This window comes from Tachypleus tridentatus, chromosome 6 (genome assembly GCF_004210375.1).
Source record: "Tachypleus tridentatus isolate NWPU-2018 chromosome 6, ASM421037v1, whole genome shotgun sequence".
NCBI lineage: Eukaryota > Metazoa > Arthropoda > Merostomata > Xiphosura > Limulidae > Tachypleus > Tachypleus tridentatus.
In genome coordinates this window covers 118452674-118472158 of record NC_134830.1, presented here as the reverse complement: position 1 = coordinate 118472158, position 19485 = coordinate 118452674, and the positions used below count along the sequence as shown (strand labels likewise).

Genomic DNA, 19485 nt, shown 5'->3' with positions numbered 1-19485 from the left:
GTGAGGTTTTTTCATGTGTTATAATATATCATAACTCATTTTAATTAAATATAACTGTGTTTTTATTTCAACTGTTTCACAAAAGTTAAAAGATGCTATGTTTGGGTGGAAACTGGTATATCTAGGTTATAAGCACCTGGACTGTAAAAGTCTTTAGTACCCCACTGCTACTTGCTACTCTGTGTTAAAATACATTTATTATCAAAGGTTATAGCTTCAAAGTATAAAAGATAAAAAAAATGTTCATTGTATGTTCATTTGAACAAAGAAAATAATGTTTTTCTCATTTATGTAATTCTTTTTCTTGTTTCTGTTAACAATCAATGCTAACCAAGGCAGTTTTGTATTCTTAAACTTGAGGCACTTCTCTACAAATATAGTCAGCAGTGATGTTTGGAGGGGTTTTCCCCTCATGAATTGTGACTAGTCTTCCACGCCTTTTTTTTTTGTCCCCAATGATTTTCATTTGACTCCCTGCCATCAGTAATGGGTAACCTACAAATATCATTCCGGTCAGCCTTCGTTATCAAATATTTATCTGTTTTCCTTCCTTTTTCACACATGATCTCAAGTTTTGTCTGTCAGCAAGCCTTGGAACTGACATGAAAGTTGAGGATTGTTATGTAGAAAACAAAAAAGAATGATTTTGGTGAAAACACAGCTTTCGCCATGTGGATAAATGAAGCAAACCAAAATTACTCAAGAAAACATTGAAAACAATTTTGCCCTTTATGTTCCTTCCTGGGTCTGTCTGTATTGCCCCATTTCCTGTCCACAAATGATTGCAGAAATGTCATGGCATTGACAAATGAAATAGTATTGTTGATCACAGTTGTATTAACCTCTGTGTTTGGTATCTTACAATATAATTGTTGGAAATGCAGGAACCATGGGTGTTTACTGACAGTTTGCTATAAGAATACTTAAATTATCTTCCTTTTGGAATGTGTACTAGCAATTTGTTTTTCTAGTGTCTTCTAACCAGCCGTATACCATCTGTTAACGTTAATTTTCAGTCCTGTTATTAGTCTTATTAGAGTGTACATCAAACATAATAGAAGTAAAATATTACCTTTTTATTTTTTTGTTTGTTTCAGTAGCACAGTCTGGAATTTTGCTAAAATACTATGTAAAAATTGTTCTTTCAGCTGTATCATCCTCTATGCACAAGATATTGAATAGCTTGTAGTAGGATATTAATTCATACCATTTCCATATTCAGTGGCAGCGTGAGCTGTTCTGAAGATTGCTTTCAAAGTTTGAACTTTAGAATAAAATTATGTGGCTCCTAAATAGAGGTCAGAAGGTTCAAAGTCACAAGCTTGACCTTGCCTAATACCCATCTTCTACCTGTTTTCTCAGCAAGTGTAATAATAGTATTAGAAAAGCTTGTAAAAGTGATTTAATTCAGTTTCATATGGAATAGTATAATGAGAACAAAAGTCAAATGTTTGTGTATTGTTTTGACACGTGACTAGGTAAGCCACCATCCTCCAATGTTGTCTCAGTATTGTGAAGGAAAGTATGGATGGAAATGCTGGCAGGAATTTACTATGTCCAGCAAGTTTCGGGGGAAGTATCTTCAAATCATCCCCCTTGGTATTGCTCACTTGGTATTCCCAGATACTGGTCATCACTACACATGGCGAAAAGTGACAACATATGTCCATAACATCATCTTTGGAAAGTTATGGGTTGACCACCAGGGTGAAATGGACATAATCAACCATACTACGGGTGACAAGTGCCACTTGAAGTTTGTTGCCTACAGCTACTTCTCTCGAGATACTCCTAGAAAGGTTAGTTCCTCTTTTATAATGTTTCTTTTTCCTGTGTTAATAAACTTAAATGTATTGTCAATTATATTTAATTTTGAAATCCTTTAATGTTTTACAGGAAGTAAGAGTATTAAGTAACAGCAATGTATAGCAAACATTCAGTCGTGTTTTATTCAAAGTGAAAGTCCAATTTAACCATATACTTATCAACAGAAATACTACTGACTTGTTTCCCAGACTACTTATATACCATACTTTTGTTGATTGTAGATTTCCTAATGACGTAAGACTAATCCCACAAAAACTTAAACAGATACCATCAATATTACAATTAATTCAGCTAATTACTGCAGGCAGCACCATATATTTTACTCTTTTTTTTATCAGTTCTTTTCAATGAATGTTTTGACAAACATGAGCTAATAATCAATATATGGATGTCAGTAACAGTAAACTATATAAAAAGTGTAATATGTGGATGTCAGTAATGGGGAACTGTACAAAGACAAGTGTAACATACTTTTTCCAGCTTAGTGTCTGATTTTTTTTCTGAGAGCAAATGTTGCTGTTAAATTAAACATAAAACAAAAACATCTGATTACTTTCAGATCACCTACAAAAGAAAATTATTATTGAAACTGCCAGATAGCTGGAGACAGGAAAACATAAGAACTTATGATAACTACTGACCAAAAAATTAATAACATATACTGTTAAACTGTTGACCTTAAGCAGTCTTAACCTTGGAAGAGATGTTTGAGGTGTTCTTTGTACTGTTGGATGTATTTATAAGAATGGCTCAGTAGATTGATAAAAGTAGTTTTTAGGAAAGTTTGAAATTGTTAAATTAGGAATAATCAGTTGAAATGACAGAAAAATCATAATCTTTAGACCTGATAGTTAATAATAGTTAGTAATAATTAGTAATGACAGTTTAGGGAGGCAGCAAGGTGGTCCCTAATATCAAGAGGGTTAAGAAACAGAACCTTAGAACATATAAATTATAATTACATTTTCTATGTTTTTGTTTGTACTTGCAGTCTGTTAATGTGCCCATTGATCAAGTCACTAGAAGTCCTTAAAACTGTTTAATTGTTTTAAATATTTTTAATGATAAAATATACCTGATCATACATAAAAAAATCTTCATTTGCATGTCTTCTGTAAAAGAGCTGTTTTATTATTACCTTAAAATTGATGTATTTAGTTGTACTCATTCTGATGTTTATATGATTTCTGAAATCAGATGTAGTTTGTTTAAGAGTCCTAGTCAAGGGTGAAATTCTCAACAAAAAATGCCAGTACTTGTGTATACATCATAAGGTTTTGCTCAATTTACAATATTTTAAGTATAGTAGTATTTAATAGTATGGATCTACAAGGATTCCAAGTAATTCACATGCAAAAAAACAACCCTATCAAATTCCTAAGTGAACAACTGACTATTAAAAATATTTGTTGTGATATGCACATGTGTACCAGTAACATGTTTAAAGGTTGCTAACTTTTCCTGTATAACAATTAAAAAAAATTATAATACAGCAACTTTTTTTGTATACAACCTGAATACTAACTTGAGTGGGGCTAATGTCTAGATGGCTCAGACTATTGTCACAAGTCTTCTCCAACCTACTTGACTGGTCTGTGGGTATTAACTTTTGATGTTGTGATGAAACTCCATATATCTGTATACATGTGTATTTGTTATAACCAGAAACAAGCCAGAACAAAAAAACATAGTTGCACAAAATCATGCATTTAAACATTGTTTTGAATGGGTTTTAAAGAAACTGAGTATTTATTAAATGGGCAATTAAAATTAGAATTTCATAATTATAAACCTGCTTTAGACATCCCATTCTGTTGAATGATAAAAGATATCGATATCAGAGGTGGGTACCAATCACAGCACTTCAGCCAATAAAATGTCATTTGGATATACATTTATTAATAATAGCCAATCATACAAGTTGCACAGTTTGAGACTGCCTAATAGTAAAGATTGACATCAAAGTTACCAAATTACTTCCAACAAAGTATGGACAAATATTGTTAGGTAATTTATTGGTTTATTTGAAGAATATTTAATGATGTTTAAAGTTTGCTAGTTTTGTCTGCTTGCTGATACTATAATAGATGGAGGAAAAACAGATCAAACAAGTCCTGGCACTGACTACTGTTATTAAAATAAGTGCCCAGTACTGATGACCAGTGAATTTCATCCCTGGTCCTAAAATTGCTTTACATTGTTTGAGCAAACTAAACAGAAGGAACATTTAATTCATAATATTAAGCTCTCCAGATTTCATATTATTTGACCAGAATAGGTAACTTTTCTGAATGTCATCATAGGTAACTGGTGTGGTTTATGACAAAGAAGAAAATCACCAATGGATTCTGCAGGGAACATGGGATAACAAAATGGAAGGGGCTAAGGTTCTGAAAGTAAACAGTAGTGGGAACGGAAAGCCAGTTGTTGAAACTGCAACCTATAAGCTTTTATGGAAACGTGTGATGCCTCCGTAAGTTTAAATGCTAGTTCATTAAAAATGTGAGATTTGTTATATGAGTTTGAAAATTTATTACTGTACATCCAGTTGTAAAAACAGCTAAAAGTATTGTGTGACAGGCCATGAGTCACTAGTTTGATTAGTAAACAGTTCTTGTTATTTTCTGTTTAAAGAGGACCATAATTCTGTTGACATAAACCTACAAGCAGTTAACTCAGCTTTTAAGTACAATATATGATGAAGGTATTCCAGATAAAATTCACTATATGCAAGTAGAATGAAAATTCTGAAATTACTTGGACCATTCATGCTTATTAAATAAGTTTGTTGTAAAGGTAGTCCTGTCCTTTCACTGTCGTACAAACTAATGTTAAAAAGGTTAATACAGCTGCTTTTTGTTTTTAATATTCATGTTATATTAAGTTAACTGTTTTTAGTATTTCTTTTTCATGTAAATTAGTTATATGCTAACAAATTGTCTAGAAATAGAAATTATGTAACGTTTTGTAGAGATCAAGCTACGTAATAGTTTCTAAGCAGCAAAACAAATGCCTACAATTAAAATCTGAAGTCATCAAAGTATTTCTACATCACATTAAACCATTATGTCATTAACAGACAGTTCGTGTACAATCACTACAAGATTGTTTATTTATTCAAAGTTTCCATCAGTGATTTTACTTTTATGAACATATTTTGATTGATAGCAGTGTGTATTGTTTTAATGACAGTGAACTCTCTTCACTCAGGATGTTCTCCACCTTTATTTATTGTAATCTGAAACGTCCTCAGTGTTTCTTTACAGACTGTTAGGGCTAGTACATTTGATAACAAGCCTTTAGGTAAACATTAACATATCACACAAAAAGATAATTTTGTGGAGTAATTTTGAAATACTTGATAAGAATTACTCAGCTGTCAAAAATGTGCCTTTTTTTTCTCATTTTACTTCCTGATAGTAATAAATATTAAATGTTTTCTTTTTGCTTCCTGCTCCCCACTGGTACAACACAGTCTACAGATTTACAACACTAAAATCAGGGGTTCGATTCCCCTTGGTGGACTCAGCAGAGAGCCTGATGTGGCTTTGCTATAAGAAAACACACACAGATCTTTTCACTTCCATGACTGTAAAATATACAACAGTGATGATCAAAATAGCAATCTTCCAGTGGCAAAATAGTGTTAGATGTGTTCATATTTAGCTGCTGAAAGTGGGTTCTGAGTGTTTTTAGTTTTAATACCAAAGAGAGGATGTCAACAAGGATATAAGATGGCTCAACCGAGATTTGATGGGAAATTTGCACAAATATAGTGATGTGATATAGAACTTGTATGAAATTTTTAGCATGTAATAATTCCTAACCGGTGACCACTAATGGGCACAGATCTGTATGTCAATCAGAGTACATCTTTAGCATTAAACTGTTCTGAACTAATTATGAAAATGTCAAGTGTTTCACCAAATTTTAATAATATGAGCTTGTATCACGTTTCTTTATAGCAATCCATACCACAGTAACATAATAATAAGACAAGCCTATGGTTTACAGGATATCTATTTGAAACTAATGTTCCCAGCATGTAACTGAATCAGCAAAATTGTCATCACCTGTTTCATGAATGCTAATAGTTTCCCTTTCTTGATCAGTTGTGGTGTTGGAAGGAGCAGAAATGTATCATGATGCCACTAGAAGCTAAACTAACATTTTGTAATGACAAGAAACCCATTTGAAGTTAAAATGTATCTCAGGATGGCTGGTATGGGTTAATACCAAAATAAAGCAGAGAACAACATTTTGACCTTCTTAGGTCATCTTCAGGTTAACAAACTTGAACCAAACAAACATTTAAATTACTGTTTGTCACAGAAGGTTTAGGTGATGTCACATTTAATGATTGGTGTTTAACATGTAATGGAAAAACACTATCCTTATGATGGAATAGCACACAACTCTCAGTGTGCTAAATATACAGATTTGTCTTTTAACTGATTAATAGGTAAACAATGAATGTATTCTTTGTAAAATGGTGCACAAAGTTGAAACTTACCATATACTAACAACTGCACAAACTCAGCATTTCTTACAAGTATCTGTAATGTCCTCCACTGTTTCAACTTAGGTCATTTCACTTTCCCTCTACTCTGTTGAGGACAGTATTGAAACATTATAAACTCATGTGCACAACATTTCTTACAAATGTTCTTTGTAAAACACTATTTAGTTAGTTGTGTTGCTTTCCCTATATGTTCTGTAGTGTGTGCAGCACTCATGACCCAGATCACCTACAGTAATTAAAATAACGGGTACCTTCAGCTGTGATCAGTCATTCTAGGTCATTAATGGTATCCATCTTTTATGATAAATTTGGTAATTAGTAGTACATGTTGTACTGCAAACAATACCAGTATGTATTTATCACAGCAGTAGATACAAGTTGGTGTACTTCATATGTTGTACTGCAAGCAATACCATCACATGTTTATCACAGCAGTAGATACCAGTTGGGTGTACTTCATATGTTGTACTGCAAGCAATACCATTACCTGTTTATCACAGCAGTAGATACCCGTTGGTGTACTTCATATCTTTGATGCCATTGCTTATGGATATAAACTCTGTATGAAAAACAAAATTATGAGAAACGAGTTTGTTATCTAAAAGAATGTTTTTTTTTGCTTAAGCATGTCAAATCTATGTTTCTTTCATTATGTAACAGGTAAATGCACACAGGTTATAAAACATTTGTTAGATCAACATGTAATGTTTGTATTATGCTATTTTTATATACCTTAAACATCCACCTAGGTTCTGCATATTTTCATAAAATATCTTAGTTTACTCTTTACAAGTTCCTATAAATAAATGAGTCTGAAACAGGTTCATACTGTTATGAGCAACATTTCCACTTAAGAGAAGTTCTGCTTGATGATAATAATAATTGACAGGATGACCTTGACAGAATTAATTGACAGGATGACCTTGACAGAATTATGAATTGTAAGTAGTTATTACATTTCTGATCGTCTTCTGCTTGAAAAGGTGATTACGTTTCTTTGAGATAATTTTGTGTGTCCTATTAATATATTTTTGAAAGTGAAAAGATATCTTATTCAGTTAGTTTCTAGAGTGATGATGGCTATACTCAGTTACATTGAGAGTTCATTTTTAAAAGGATAGTGTATTTTATATATGGACACAGAATCATTAAGACCTGGCTGCACCAATACAATAAAATGTGGCTGAAAGAAGCGAACATTTGATTTGCTAATTTATTACTATTTTGTAATTATCTGGAACATACTTGTGAGTTACTTATTTTTTATTTTCCTATCATATTGTAACTTCTTTCTTTTGATGATATGCAGATGACAAATGTTCATGTGCTTACAGTCTGTTTTTTTTTTTTGTGTGTGTTTTTACATTTTGTGAAACTTGTGATGAAGCTAGACTTTAGCTTCTAAAACTGTGTAACCTCGTTTATCTGTTACCTGTTGCATTCAACGTAGGCCAGAGTACGAGAAAATGTACAACTTTACAGAACTAGCTTGCCAGCTCAATGAACCCGAGGAAGGAGTGGCCCCACTGACAGCAGGCTTCGCCCGGATCAGCGTCTTATGGAGGAAACCAAGTGGGATAAAGCTAATGAAGTTAAGTTGAAACTAGAAGAAAAGCAGCGGGCAAACAGACGCCAACGTGAGCGTCAAGCAGAAGAAGCTGCAGCTAAAGGTAAAATACACATGTGATTTTAACATTCTTGTGTCACATGCAATATTATGTATTTGATAGTATTTTATTCAGAACTTGTGACATCTGTTTTTTCTCTCTGTGTGACTTTTGAAACTCTGTATTTGGAAGTACTTGCAATAAATTTTGCTGGTCTAACATCAAACAAAATCATAAATAACTAATCTTACCTACCTTTAAAAGTTGTATATTAAGGAAAATGTAATATTTCAAAAGTTAAACTAATGTATTCATGTATATATTTATTGTATAGGCTGGAGATTATTATGCATTTTAGTAAAAAAAAGAAACTTGTTATAAAAAAAATGTTACTAATATTTAATATGTTAGCTCTTTATTTCTGTACCAAGTTTAATCAGTATGTGTAGATTTACAACTACAGAATGTCTCATTGGGTTTCCAGTGAAGTGGTTGATAGAAGTATAGGTTTCCTTGTATTTAGAAAAAGATGCAGTAAATATTAAGTTGTGTTTGAAACTTGATACTTACCAAGTGTTAAGAAGCTTTAATTTTAACTTGTGGTGAAATTTTGTACTAGAAGTGGCAGAATGAGAAATATTTGAATAGAAACATTTACTTGTTGTAACTAAATTACAGTTGACATGCTTTTATACTGTGAGACAAGTTCATGTTGTCAAATTAAAGAAAGCATAATATAACTAACAAATTTGCTGTATATATTTCTTTTAAGGTGAGGCCTACACAGGATATGAACCAGTTTGGTTTAAGCAACAGCCAGACCCCATTACTGGAAACCCTGTTCACATCTACCAGGGAAGATACTGGGAATGCAAGGCTCGACAGGATTGGACAATGTGTCCTGACATCTTTTCACTTCCAGAATGAATCTAGTTATAGTATTCTTAGTTATTTTACACCATTGTGAGCAGAGGTGAACAAATTAAAAAAAAACACACATTCAGATTGTTCATGTATGAGTTCTAAGTGCACTTTCAGGAACTGATGTTGTGATCAGTAGAATACAGATTGTACACACCCATTTGTGCAAGGCTAATGCTGCTGTAGTCTCCAGGAAAAGTAGACTTCTTATCTAGGTTAATTGGTTGTGGAATTGTCTGTGCACATCACTGTATTGTGAGCTTAAAAAGGTTGGATTGTAACTCAAATTTTGTTAAAGATGACATACAATTTCTAACAATTATGAAAACAAAATGCATATATATATATATGAGAAGTCATTCATATAGCAAAAGTTATATAAAATTAATTATTTAGAGGCTTCAGTTCCATAGTAATAGAAACATTTAAAAGAACAGACTTTGATAGTTTATTTATTTGGTGTATTCTGACATAGAATCATGTTTTAGAAGTGTGGTATTACTTTACAGAATTATTCAAAGCACAGAAGGAGTTGATACTGCTCCAAAAATGTATTTAAAGGCTGTGATTCTTTAAGCATTATAATAGTCTTAAATTGGAAGTTTTTATGTGTGTAGCTGTAAATACAATGCCTTAATTGGTCCTTCATATAATAACTATGTACAATAATCCTTTAGTAGAAAATTAGTGAATCCTAACTAAAGATTTGTTGGTGTATCATTACCAGGGTTTGATTATTATGTAGGCTTATGCAAGTCTATCCTTCTTCACTTCATCTACTAACTTCACTATTACAAAGTCCATCTAGTCTAGTCATATCAACTTTACTGTCATAAGTCTTGTCTAGTTTCATCCTTTTACCAACTTTCCTCATTCAAGTTTATCTAGTCTAGTCCTTTAACCAACTTCACTCATACAAATCTGTCCAGTAGTGTTCTACCACTTCATTCATATAAGTCTGTCTAGTCCAGTTTTCCTACTGCTTTTTTTTGTACAAGTCTCTCTTGTCTAGTCCTAACAATGTAATGTATACTATGTAATCTAGACCTGTTACTAACTTCACACAAACATGTCTGTTCTAGTCCTACCAACTTGACTCATACAAGCCTATGTGGTTGGGATTTTCTACTAGTTTCACTCGTACATGTCTATTTAGTTTAGTCCCTCTACTATCTTCACTCTTATCTATCTGTCTATTTGTAGCCATTCTAATGTTAATGTTATGTCTGTTTAGTGTATTTTCACTATTTGCATCACTCGTACATGTCTCTCTGATGTCCTTATCAACCTCACTCATACATATCTATCTAATGTATTCCTTCTATGAACTTCACTTACAAGTATGTTTAATTTGTCTACTGACTTTATTTGCAATGTTACAACATCTCTGAGATGTAGTTACTTTTCCACTTGATGTCAGCAATAAAACGTTTACTGTTCTTGAACTAGGGTAATCGTGATGGAGGACAGTTTGTTTTTGTTTTTTTTTTCTGGGTGGAACATCAGTGGCCCATCAGACATTTCTCTGATCAGTTGTTTTCATGTCTGATAACATAGATAACTTGCATGAATAAATTGAAGCTATTGTAACTATTAGAACTAAGAAATGAGTAGTCATATTTAATTAATTGTGTAATAATTCTTTAACATGTTTTCATTTGCTTCTGAAAGAATGATGCATGTATACCAAATCTTAATTTTGAAAAGGTTTGTCTTTAGTGTTTAGTAACTTGTTCCAGTTTTACTTTATCCTATTTATCTTTTTTTTATTTTTTTTTAAATCTAAGACAGTTGTTGAAAAAGGAGAAAAGCCAGTTTAAACAGCAAAAGATTAATCACATTACTCAAAGTTAACTAACATACTGAGGCCTTTAAGGTTAGTTAACTAACATACTGAGGCCTTTAAGTTAGAATTTATATTTTACAAGTAGAATCTATTAATCACATTACTCAAAGGTTAGTTAACTAACATACTGAGGCCTTTAAGTTAGAATTTATATTTTACAAGTAGAATCTATTAATCACATTACTCAAAGGTTAGTTAACTAACATACTGAGGCCTTTAAGTTAGAATTTATATTTTACAAGTAGAATCTATTAATCACATTACTCAAAGGTTAGTTAACTAACATACTGAGGCCTTTAAGTTAGAATTTATATTTTACAAGTAGAATCTATTAATCACATTACTCAAAAGTTAGTTAACTAACATACTGAGGCCTTTAAGTTAGAATTTATATTTTACAAGTAGAATCTATTAATCACATTACTCAAAGGTTAGTTAACTAACATACTGAGGCCTTTAAGTTAGAATTTATATTTTACAAGTAGAATCTATTAATCACATTACTCAAAGGTTAGTTAACTAACATACTGAGGCCTTTAAGTTAGAATTTATATTTTACAAGTAGAATCTATTAATCACATTACTCAAAGGTTAGTTAACTAACATACTGAGGCCTTTAAGTTAGAATTTATATTTTACAAGTAGAATCTATTAATCACATTACTCAAAGGTTAGTTAACTAACATACTGAGGCCTTTAAGTTAGAATTTATATTTTACAAGTAGAATCTCTTATGTGTTGTTGGCCACTGTTTTTCTAAGTCAAATTGTGATGGTTTCCATCACATATAGGTCACTTTCATTGCTGACTCATAGAATAACTTTGAACTGTTATTTGGATGGCTGAATAACAGTGCACTTCAACATGTTTGGAATACAAAACTTTTATTCTACAATGCTCTTTTTTACTTCTGCTGAAACCTCCTGGTGGTGGAACAATAGTACCCAAGTATGCAATTTTGTCATGTGTAGATATGCCATAAAGGACTTCTACATAAAGTTGGTTTTACCTTGAAGGGGAAACAATTATTAGACTGTTTTGTGTTTTAAAGATACAATAAAGTTATAACTATGAATAATTTTAAGAAATTCCTAATTTTATTTTTTTTATATAATGTCAATGACCATGATTAATGTTTATTTGTTAAGTAGGTAAAGCTAGTATTGTAAAAATATTAAATATCTTTTTTGTTGCTAAAAGACTCAACATTATCAAAAACAGTACTTGTGATATGTGCAGCTGATTGGAATATTGAGTCATTCAGTAGTAGTTTTTATTTCATTTTGTAAAGGAAAAAAAATCTAATTTTGGTTAAGTAGTTGGTTAATGCACATTTTTTACAGAGAAAAGTTATTAGTTTTGACTTAGTGGTTTTATTTTTAACTTCTGTTTATGCTGGACGTTTCTGAATATTTTTCAGGTTACTTGCATGCTGCATTATTAAGCCCTTTCAGTTTCTTGTTTTTTGTTTATTAAGGTGCAAGATAAACATTTTTCTTTAATATTTTTCAATATGCCTGTTTCAGTGGGATATCAAGGACAAAGTGAATGAATAAAGTAGAAAGCTGTGCTCTTTAATAATATATAATCATTTGTTAAAAGTGATTTATTTTGCTGGATTTATTTGTGTATTGCAATAGGGTTGTTCGTTCATTCATTCAATCAGTAAACGATGTATATTATAAGCTATCAGAAAAATGAACATGTAATTTTAAGTTTTGTTGAGAGAACTTGTTTGCTATAAACTTCATGTACAAATTAGAAAAGGCTAGGTTCATGTTATTTGATATTTTGCTTTTGGCAAAGTTCTGTCAAAAACATAGCACCGGATGTTAAAATAAGCTTACAGTACATAGCTGTACTTGAAAACTTTATGCTATTGTTATAAGAATAGATTAGACGGCTAAGAATAGCAATCATGAAGTAACAACGTAATTTTTCCTGTGATTTAGATTTCTCATAAATGTAGACTAAACTTTTTTAATTCAGTTGAAATGTAAGATTCTTTCATTTTGGTCTGAAATATAATTTTTTACCATTATTTTAAGTATTCATCAAATTGGTTCTAGAGTTTTCAAAAAGAATGAAAACAGCTAATATCACGTTGTTTTCTTTCATTTAAGAGGAGATTTGAAAGCCAGGATGAAAGTTATTTATGTTAATAAAACTGTTGTATATCACACAGTCATGTAGGGTAAAAATGTGGTAAGTTAAGTTTGGGTGTTGTTAAGTGATTACATTTCTACATAATGAGTAGAAAACTTGTGGCAGTAAGGGAAGTAGTGTTCTGTATTGGTAAAGTGCACTTAATAGGTGATTGTGAAAAATAAAAATTAATAAATTGAATACGTTTAGCCATATCATCTGAGGTCGCTTTATGAAGGAAATCAATAAAAGTGTACTCATTATATATTGATCTAAAAATCCTTCAAAAAATAGCATAAAAGTACTTGTATTTGTATCCATAATTATTTAGGTATAGTAACTGTTATTTAAGTGCATTACTAAGGTTTTCTGTTACTGATCCCCATGGATTTAGTTTGCTCTGCCTATTGTTTGATTGAATCATTGTTATCACGTGTTTGTTAAATTTAGCCTTTAAAAGAAATAGAGCATAACGAAACAATTCAAGTTTTCACTGTGATTTAAAGCTTACTGACAACTTGTGATAGTGAAGGAAATGAAATATTGTGTAATGTAAGAAAGTGAAACTTTAGTATTCATAAAGACGTTTGTTAACACTAACTTTTGTTTTATACGTAATTTATTTTAAATAGGCTTCGCTTGCTTAAACAATACAGTGTTTAGTTGCGAAGAGCAGAAATTATTTGCTATTATAAACTTCATAGGAGAAACTAAAACTGCATAAAAATGTTACAGTGCATTCTATATTTCGCTTCAAAATACCAAGATAAAAGAACGTTAAAAGGTAAATTAGAGTTCCTTGTGACCTTTAGTTTTGTACGAGGGCTGTTCAAAAAAATACGCGGACTGACGTCATAAAACAAAATGTACTTTATTTAGAAATTACAGGTCTGGGACCCCTTCAAAGTACTCTCCTCCCCAACGCACACACTTATCCAAACGGTGTTTCCACTTGTTGAAACAGTCCTTGTACGCTTCTTTTGTAATGTCCTCCAGCTCCTTCGTCGCGTTTGCCTTAATCTCGGGAATCGTCTCAAATCTTCTTCCTTTCAAGGATCTTTTGAGTTTGGGAACAAGAAAAAATCGCAAGGAGCAAGGTCAGGTGAGTAGGGGGGGGGGAAACAGTGATCGAGTGTTTGGCCAAAAACTCACGAGTTCTGAGGCACAAATTTCGCAGCAACGCGGTGCATCTTTAATTTTTCGGTCAAAATCTCGTAACAAGATCCAACTGATATCCCACACTCTTTAGCAAGCTCCCCTGACAGTCAGACGTCGATTTGCTCGCACCAGGGTGTTGATTTTGTCGACGTGTGGGTCGTCAGTTGACGTGGAAGGACGTCCATGACGCTCATCATCTTCAATGGACTGTCAACCATCCTTAAAACGTTCATGCCACTTGAAACATGCCGTACGCTTAATAGCAACATCACCGTAAGCCGTGTTAAGCATAGCAAAAGTTTCAGTCGCTGATTTTCCAAGTTTAACACAAAATTTCACAGCAATTCGTTGCTCCTTCAGGTCATTCATTCTGAAATCCGCCAAACGAAAAAATCGCACTTCACTTAAAACCGCGTAGCTAATACACAAATAAAGATATCTGCAATCGGGAAATGGCGTCATAATCAGCTGATCTGTGCGAACCTAGCGACACCAAGCGGATTCCCCTGGAACCAACTGGAGCCGCGCAATTTAAACAGTCCGTGTATTTTTTGAACAGACCTCGTATACACGTATAGGCCTAACTTGAAATATTTACTCAATATTAATTTACTGGGCCCAGCGTGTTAAAGCGTGCGACTCGTAATCTGAGGGGTCGCGGGTTCAGCCGTGGGGGCGTTATAATGTATGGTCAATCCCACTATTCGTTGGTAAAAGAGTACCCCAAAAGTTGGCGGTGGGTATAGATGACTAGCTGCCTTCCCTCTGGTCTTACACTGCTAAATTAGGGACGGCTAGCACAGATAGCCCTCGAGTAGCTGTGTGCGAAATTCAAAAAACAAACAAAACTAATTTACTTGGTTTGGTTTCCACTGACAATTCAGAAAGATAAAATTATTTGCTAAATATACATTATTTCTCGAAAGTTTTATTTCAGGATTTACGTATGTAATCAGAGAATTACATGTTACTGATAACAGCTTATTTACTTTTAGCATTAAGTTGAAACAACATAAAATATTAACAAACTATTTGCTTACCTATTTCTTCTGTTGTGTTTTTCCCTACCATCCATATTAGTTTTAACAAAATATATAATTTATTGTAGCACTACGGGTCTGCCCATCAGCTAGTTTTTGGAAGCAGACTCCTCTCAGAATTTTACTCTTTCGATTGTTTAAAATTATCCCTATATTGTGTTTCCTATTAATATGAAAGTATTTTTTGTCGAATCGTATGAGACCTAGGGGTTAGGTTTAATAGTGAAAAGAAAGCCTGAAGTAATTTCACCTTTTCTACATAGTTAAAAATGAATATACACTTCCTTCAGGTAAATAGGCCTATTTCTTTAATGTTTGATAATGCTTAACGCCGTTTCTCTTCCCAACTAACACCGTACAGACTGTACCACCACCGACACGAATAAAAAAAAAATAGAAAAAGAAAAACCACTGTGCAGCTCCCTCCTTGGAAGAGAACTTAGGACATAATAGTATTGTTTTCTTCAAACGTTTAACCTGTTTTAAAACATAAGCTCCATATGTCAGCAGCCTGGTTGCGATCAACCAGGTTAAGTAAACATGTTGGAGTCGATGAGAGGTTTTGTTAAAACAGTAAATGCGTTTCGAATCGGTAAATCACCAGTAAGTTTGTGCCATTTTCCAGCGTCATACTCGAGTTTTTGTGTTCTGTAGAACTGCTGGGAAATCGTCACAAAAATCAGCTTAGCGAATCACAAACATTTTAAAGAACATCCAACTTCTGAACGTATTAAAAATAAAAGGGGAGGGTAAGGGATATTTATTTCGTTAACATAAAAGTTAGGTTTTCTGAACACCAATTAAGCAAATTAAGTAAGCAAATTTCATTCTAAAATATTATTTCCAGAATAGTATTTGACAAACAGAAATTACTGTATACAGCTGGTATTTTCATTCGGCTGTGGAAAAGCGTAAATGTTGCTTTTATGTGTAGAAATAAATGAAAGAAAAATTGAATATATTTATCTTCAATGGTGTATTTATTCTAATGAATCAATATATTTATAATCAACAGACTATTAATTATTCCAGTAAAATATTCTTTGCTTTGAGTAGTTTTATCTTTTTTTTTCATTCTGTACTGCAGTTACATTATGTATTTCACTATGGTACAAAAACGAGAGGACTGTTAATCAATTTGTGTTAACTGAAAGCAAAGATTTGCTTAAAGAATTAGCAGTTTTCTTGTTTTTAACTACAACTGAGTTGCTTTGTTCTCTTAGATATGAAACGTTTATAGCGATATACAAATATTAACTCTTACGTAAGTGTGAGTTATTAAAATAGGAAGATAAACGTCTTTGAAAGGGTTGTTGTAGTTCAACTTATTACCAATATTTTGGTTGTATGGGGATTTTATTTTTTGAGATTCAAATATTTTTTCTTTAAGTTAAAAATGTCATACCGAATTATAATTGTTTACTTCGGAAATTGTATTTATTTTAAATACATAGAAAATAATTGTTAAAGGAGAGTAAAGATAATTATATATATTACAGTGAATGTATGTGAATGTTATTTGTGTCTTTCTGACATACAGTAAGTACACTTACCATGGCGTTGTTACAACACTACTACTCCTGGTGGATCGTCTTGCGTAACCATCCTTTGGCTAGTGCCTGTACGAACCTAGCGGAAGATATTACTTTTAAACAAGTTATCCCAGTACACTGACCGACTTTTATGTATAGATTATCAGTTTCTTATTGAAATACGCGAAATGAGGCTTTATCTAATTTTTGTTGTTCAGTATAGGATTTATACTGGGGAATTTGCAATCTAATATTTTTTCAACTTATGAACGATATTTTTCTATAATACGTATATTTTCGCCAAAAGTTTTTCTCTACAACCTGTGGCTTGACGGTTTGGGCACTCGATTCGCAATATGCGGGTTTCAATCCTATCGCTAAACATGCTCGCTCTTTAAGCCATGGAGTTGATACTAAGTGAAAATCAGTAAAGTAGCCCAAGAATTGACGGTGAGTGATGTTGGCCAGTTGCCTCCCCTACAGCATACCACGTGTAAATTAGGGATGGCCTGCTTCGATAGCCCTTTAGTAGCTCTGCTCGAATTTTCAAACAATATATTCGTTATTTATCTTAGGATTTATTAGCCTAGGTAGATTTCTCTTAAATCATATCTTTATTCATGGTAAATACAGCGTCAGATAAGAACTCGTTCTTTGAGCTATTGTATATATATTGTGTTTGAACTGTAAAAGTGTGCTATTTATTAAGCTATCAATCATTAATCACATTGTATAACCTCTCATTTAAAAAAAGTTTTAAATTGTCACAGGTGACGGAATAGAGTGGGGGCAGGTACCTACAGATTTTCTTTTTCCACCTAGTAGCAAATTGTCCCTTTGAATGGAGAAAAAAAAAACATGCAGGATAAGTAACTGCTTCGGATTTATTGATCAGGGTTATTCTGTCGTCGACGTCTTCGAGTGGCACATCGGTATACCCATGATGGGCAGAACGCACATAGCTCATGGTAAAACTTTGCATTTAATCCCAAACAAAAAATCTGCTCCCGTTATTTATCGTAATTACCTTTATTTTGTTTTGTTTCTCAATTTTCAAAGTGTACTGAATAACGAATAACCATTTCTCATTTTCGTGCAGTTAATTCTCAACATGTAATCTACCGTTTTCAATAGCCAACCATTATCAAAAATTCATCAATATATTTCTGATGCATGCATTTCTTGGTAACCACTGTCATCGTCTGAAATAATTTATAATCGCAAGCCTAAAAAAGTGCAAAGTTAAACACTCCTTATTCGAATATATACTCGAAAGCACAGTTATTGCTGTTGTGGTTTTAAGTTCATAAAGCGGCATCTATTTAAAGTTTAAAAAGGAAAAATATAAAATCAAAAGATTCGGTTTCATGCACTGGATGGTTTATCGTTAGTATGAACATGATTATAAAAGAAAGCCGCAGCATTCGGAAGGCGAGTATTTTTATTCGAGATAATAACTTTAAGCTATTTACGACTGTTGAAATCAACACGTCAAAATTTTTTTTTTTCATATAAATTTGAGCTCGAGATCTAGATTTATCCCAGTTTGTTTTGTTTTTGTGGAATTTGAAGAAATTTCTTTAACTTTTTTTCTGACGTCATTATTTTGGGGGTGTGACTTGAATCAAGTTGAAAGCCAGAGGAACTTCAGGAGTTCTTTACTCTCTCATACCAAAATCATTAATCACGTGGTTTCAAAGATGTAAATTTCTCTTCGGATATGAGTATTATAAGTTGTTCACGGTGGTTGTATTTTCATGATTAAATCAGATTTTATAACAACTTCGTAATAACCATATTCATAATATATTCTGTTGACTCATAAAATAAATAAAGTTTATTTGTGTTTTGTAGGACGGTTTTATCCAAACTGGTTCATTAAAAGTGTGCACGAGGACTGATTCGTTGTGAAATAATACTATGAGTAGGAAAACTGTGGCTAATTAAAGAACGATTAGAGCAACAGAGAAATGACCCCTTTAGTTAGAAGTCATCTCTTTAAAAGAAATCCTCAATATCGAATTGAAAATCTGCAAAATGGATGAAAATTAAGCGTTTGTTTGTTTTGAATTTCGGTTTCTTTTTTAAAATTTCGCGCAAAGCTGCGCGAGTGCTATTTGCGTTAACCATCTCTAATTAGCAATGTAAGACGAGGAGGAAGTTTGTTTGTTTTGAATTTCGCGCAAAGCTACTCGAGGGCTATCTGTGCTAGCCGTCCCTAATTTAGCAGTGTAATACTAGAGGGAAGGCAGCTAGTCATCACCACCCACCGCCAACTCTTGGGATACTCTTATACCAACGAAGAGTGCGATTGATCGTAACATTATAACGCACCCACGGCTGAAAGGGCGAGCATTTTTCACTACTTGTACGCTGAGAGCATTAAGAGGTCCAGGCCACTTTTATGTAACTAGGCTCCTTAACCCTAACTTATTTCAGTTTGTGAACTGATTTCTCTGAATTAGTGCAAAAGAAACAACAACAAAAATAAGGTTTAGCAGATAAAGCTGAATATCCCAGGATGACGTTATTTTTCCTTCTAATTTTGGAGATGTTGTGAGAAAATGTGAATAAAATAAAGAAAATAATTTTGTTAATCCAGAGAGACGACTGCATTTTATTTAATTTGCTTTAATTCCTAAGTTGTTGAAAATTATGCAAAGCAAATATTTGGCGCTATTAGTTCGCCACGTTGAACATAAAATTTGCCACCAGGGGATTAATAATGTCAATGGCCGTTTCTCAAGTCTGTGGATAGTATTTTGAACTATAAATTTATTCAGCATTTTAAATCAAGTTGTTTAACTGGTTTGAAAATTAGCATATACATGTATATGGCAACGTGCATGTGTCGATATGTGGTCACGTTTAACACAAGGTGGAGTGA

General features: G+C 32.7%; 1 pseudogene across 1 annotated transcript in view; it reads left to right on the top strand.

Moving 5' to 3' along the window:
- Positions 1–9015, top strand: part of LOC143253423 (oxysterol-binding protein 1-like) — a 41442-nt pseudogene extending 32427 nt beyond the window's left edge. Inside the window, exons 11-14 of the transcript XR_013029571.1 lie at positions 1479–1799; positions 4131–4300; positions 7800–8019; positions 8729–9015. The product of XR_013029571.1 is annotated as an oxysterol-binding protein 1-like (transcript). The remainder of the gene's footprint in view (positions 1–1478; positions 1800–4130; positions 4301–7799; positions 8020–8728) is intronic.
- The last annotated feature ends 10470 nt before the right edge of the window (positions 9016–19485 follow it).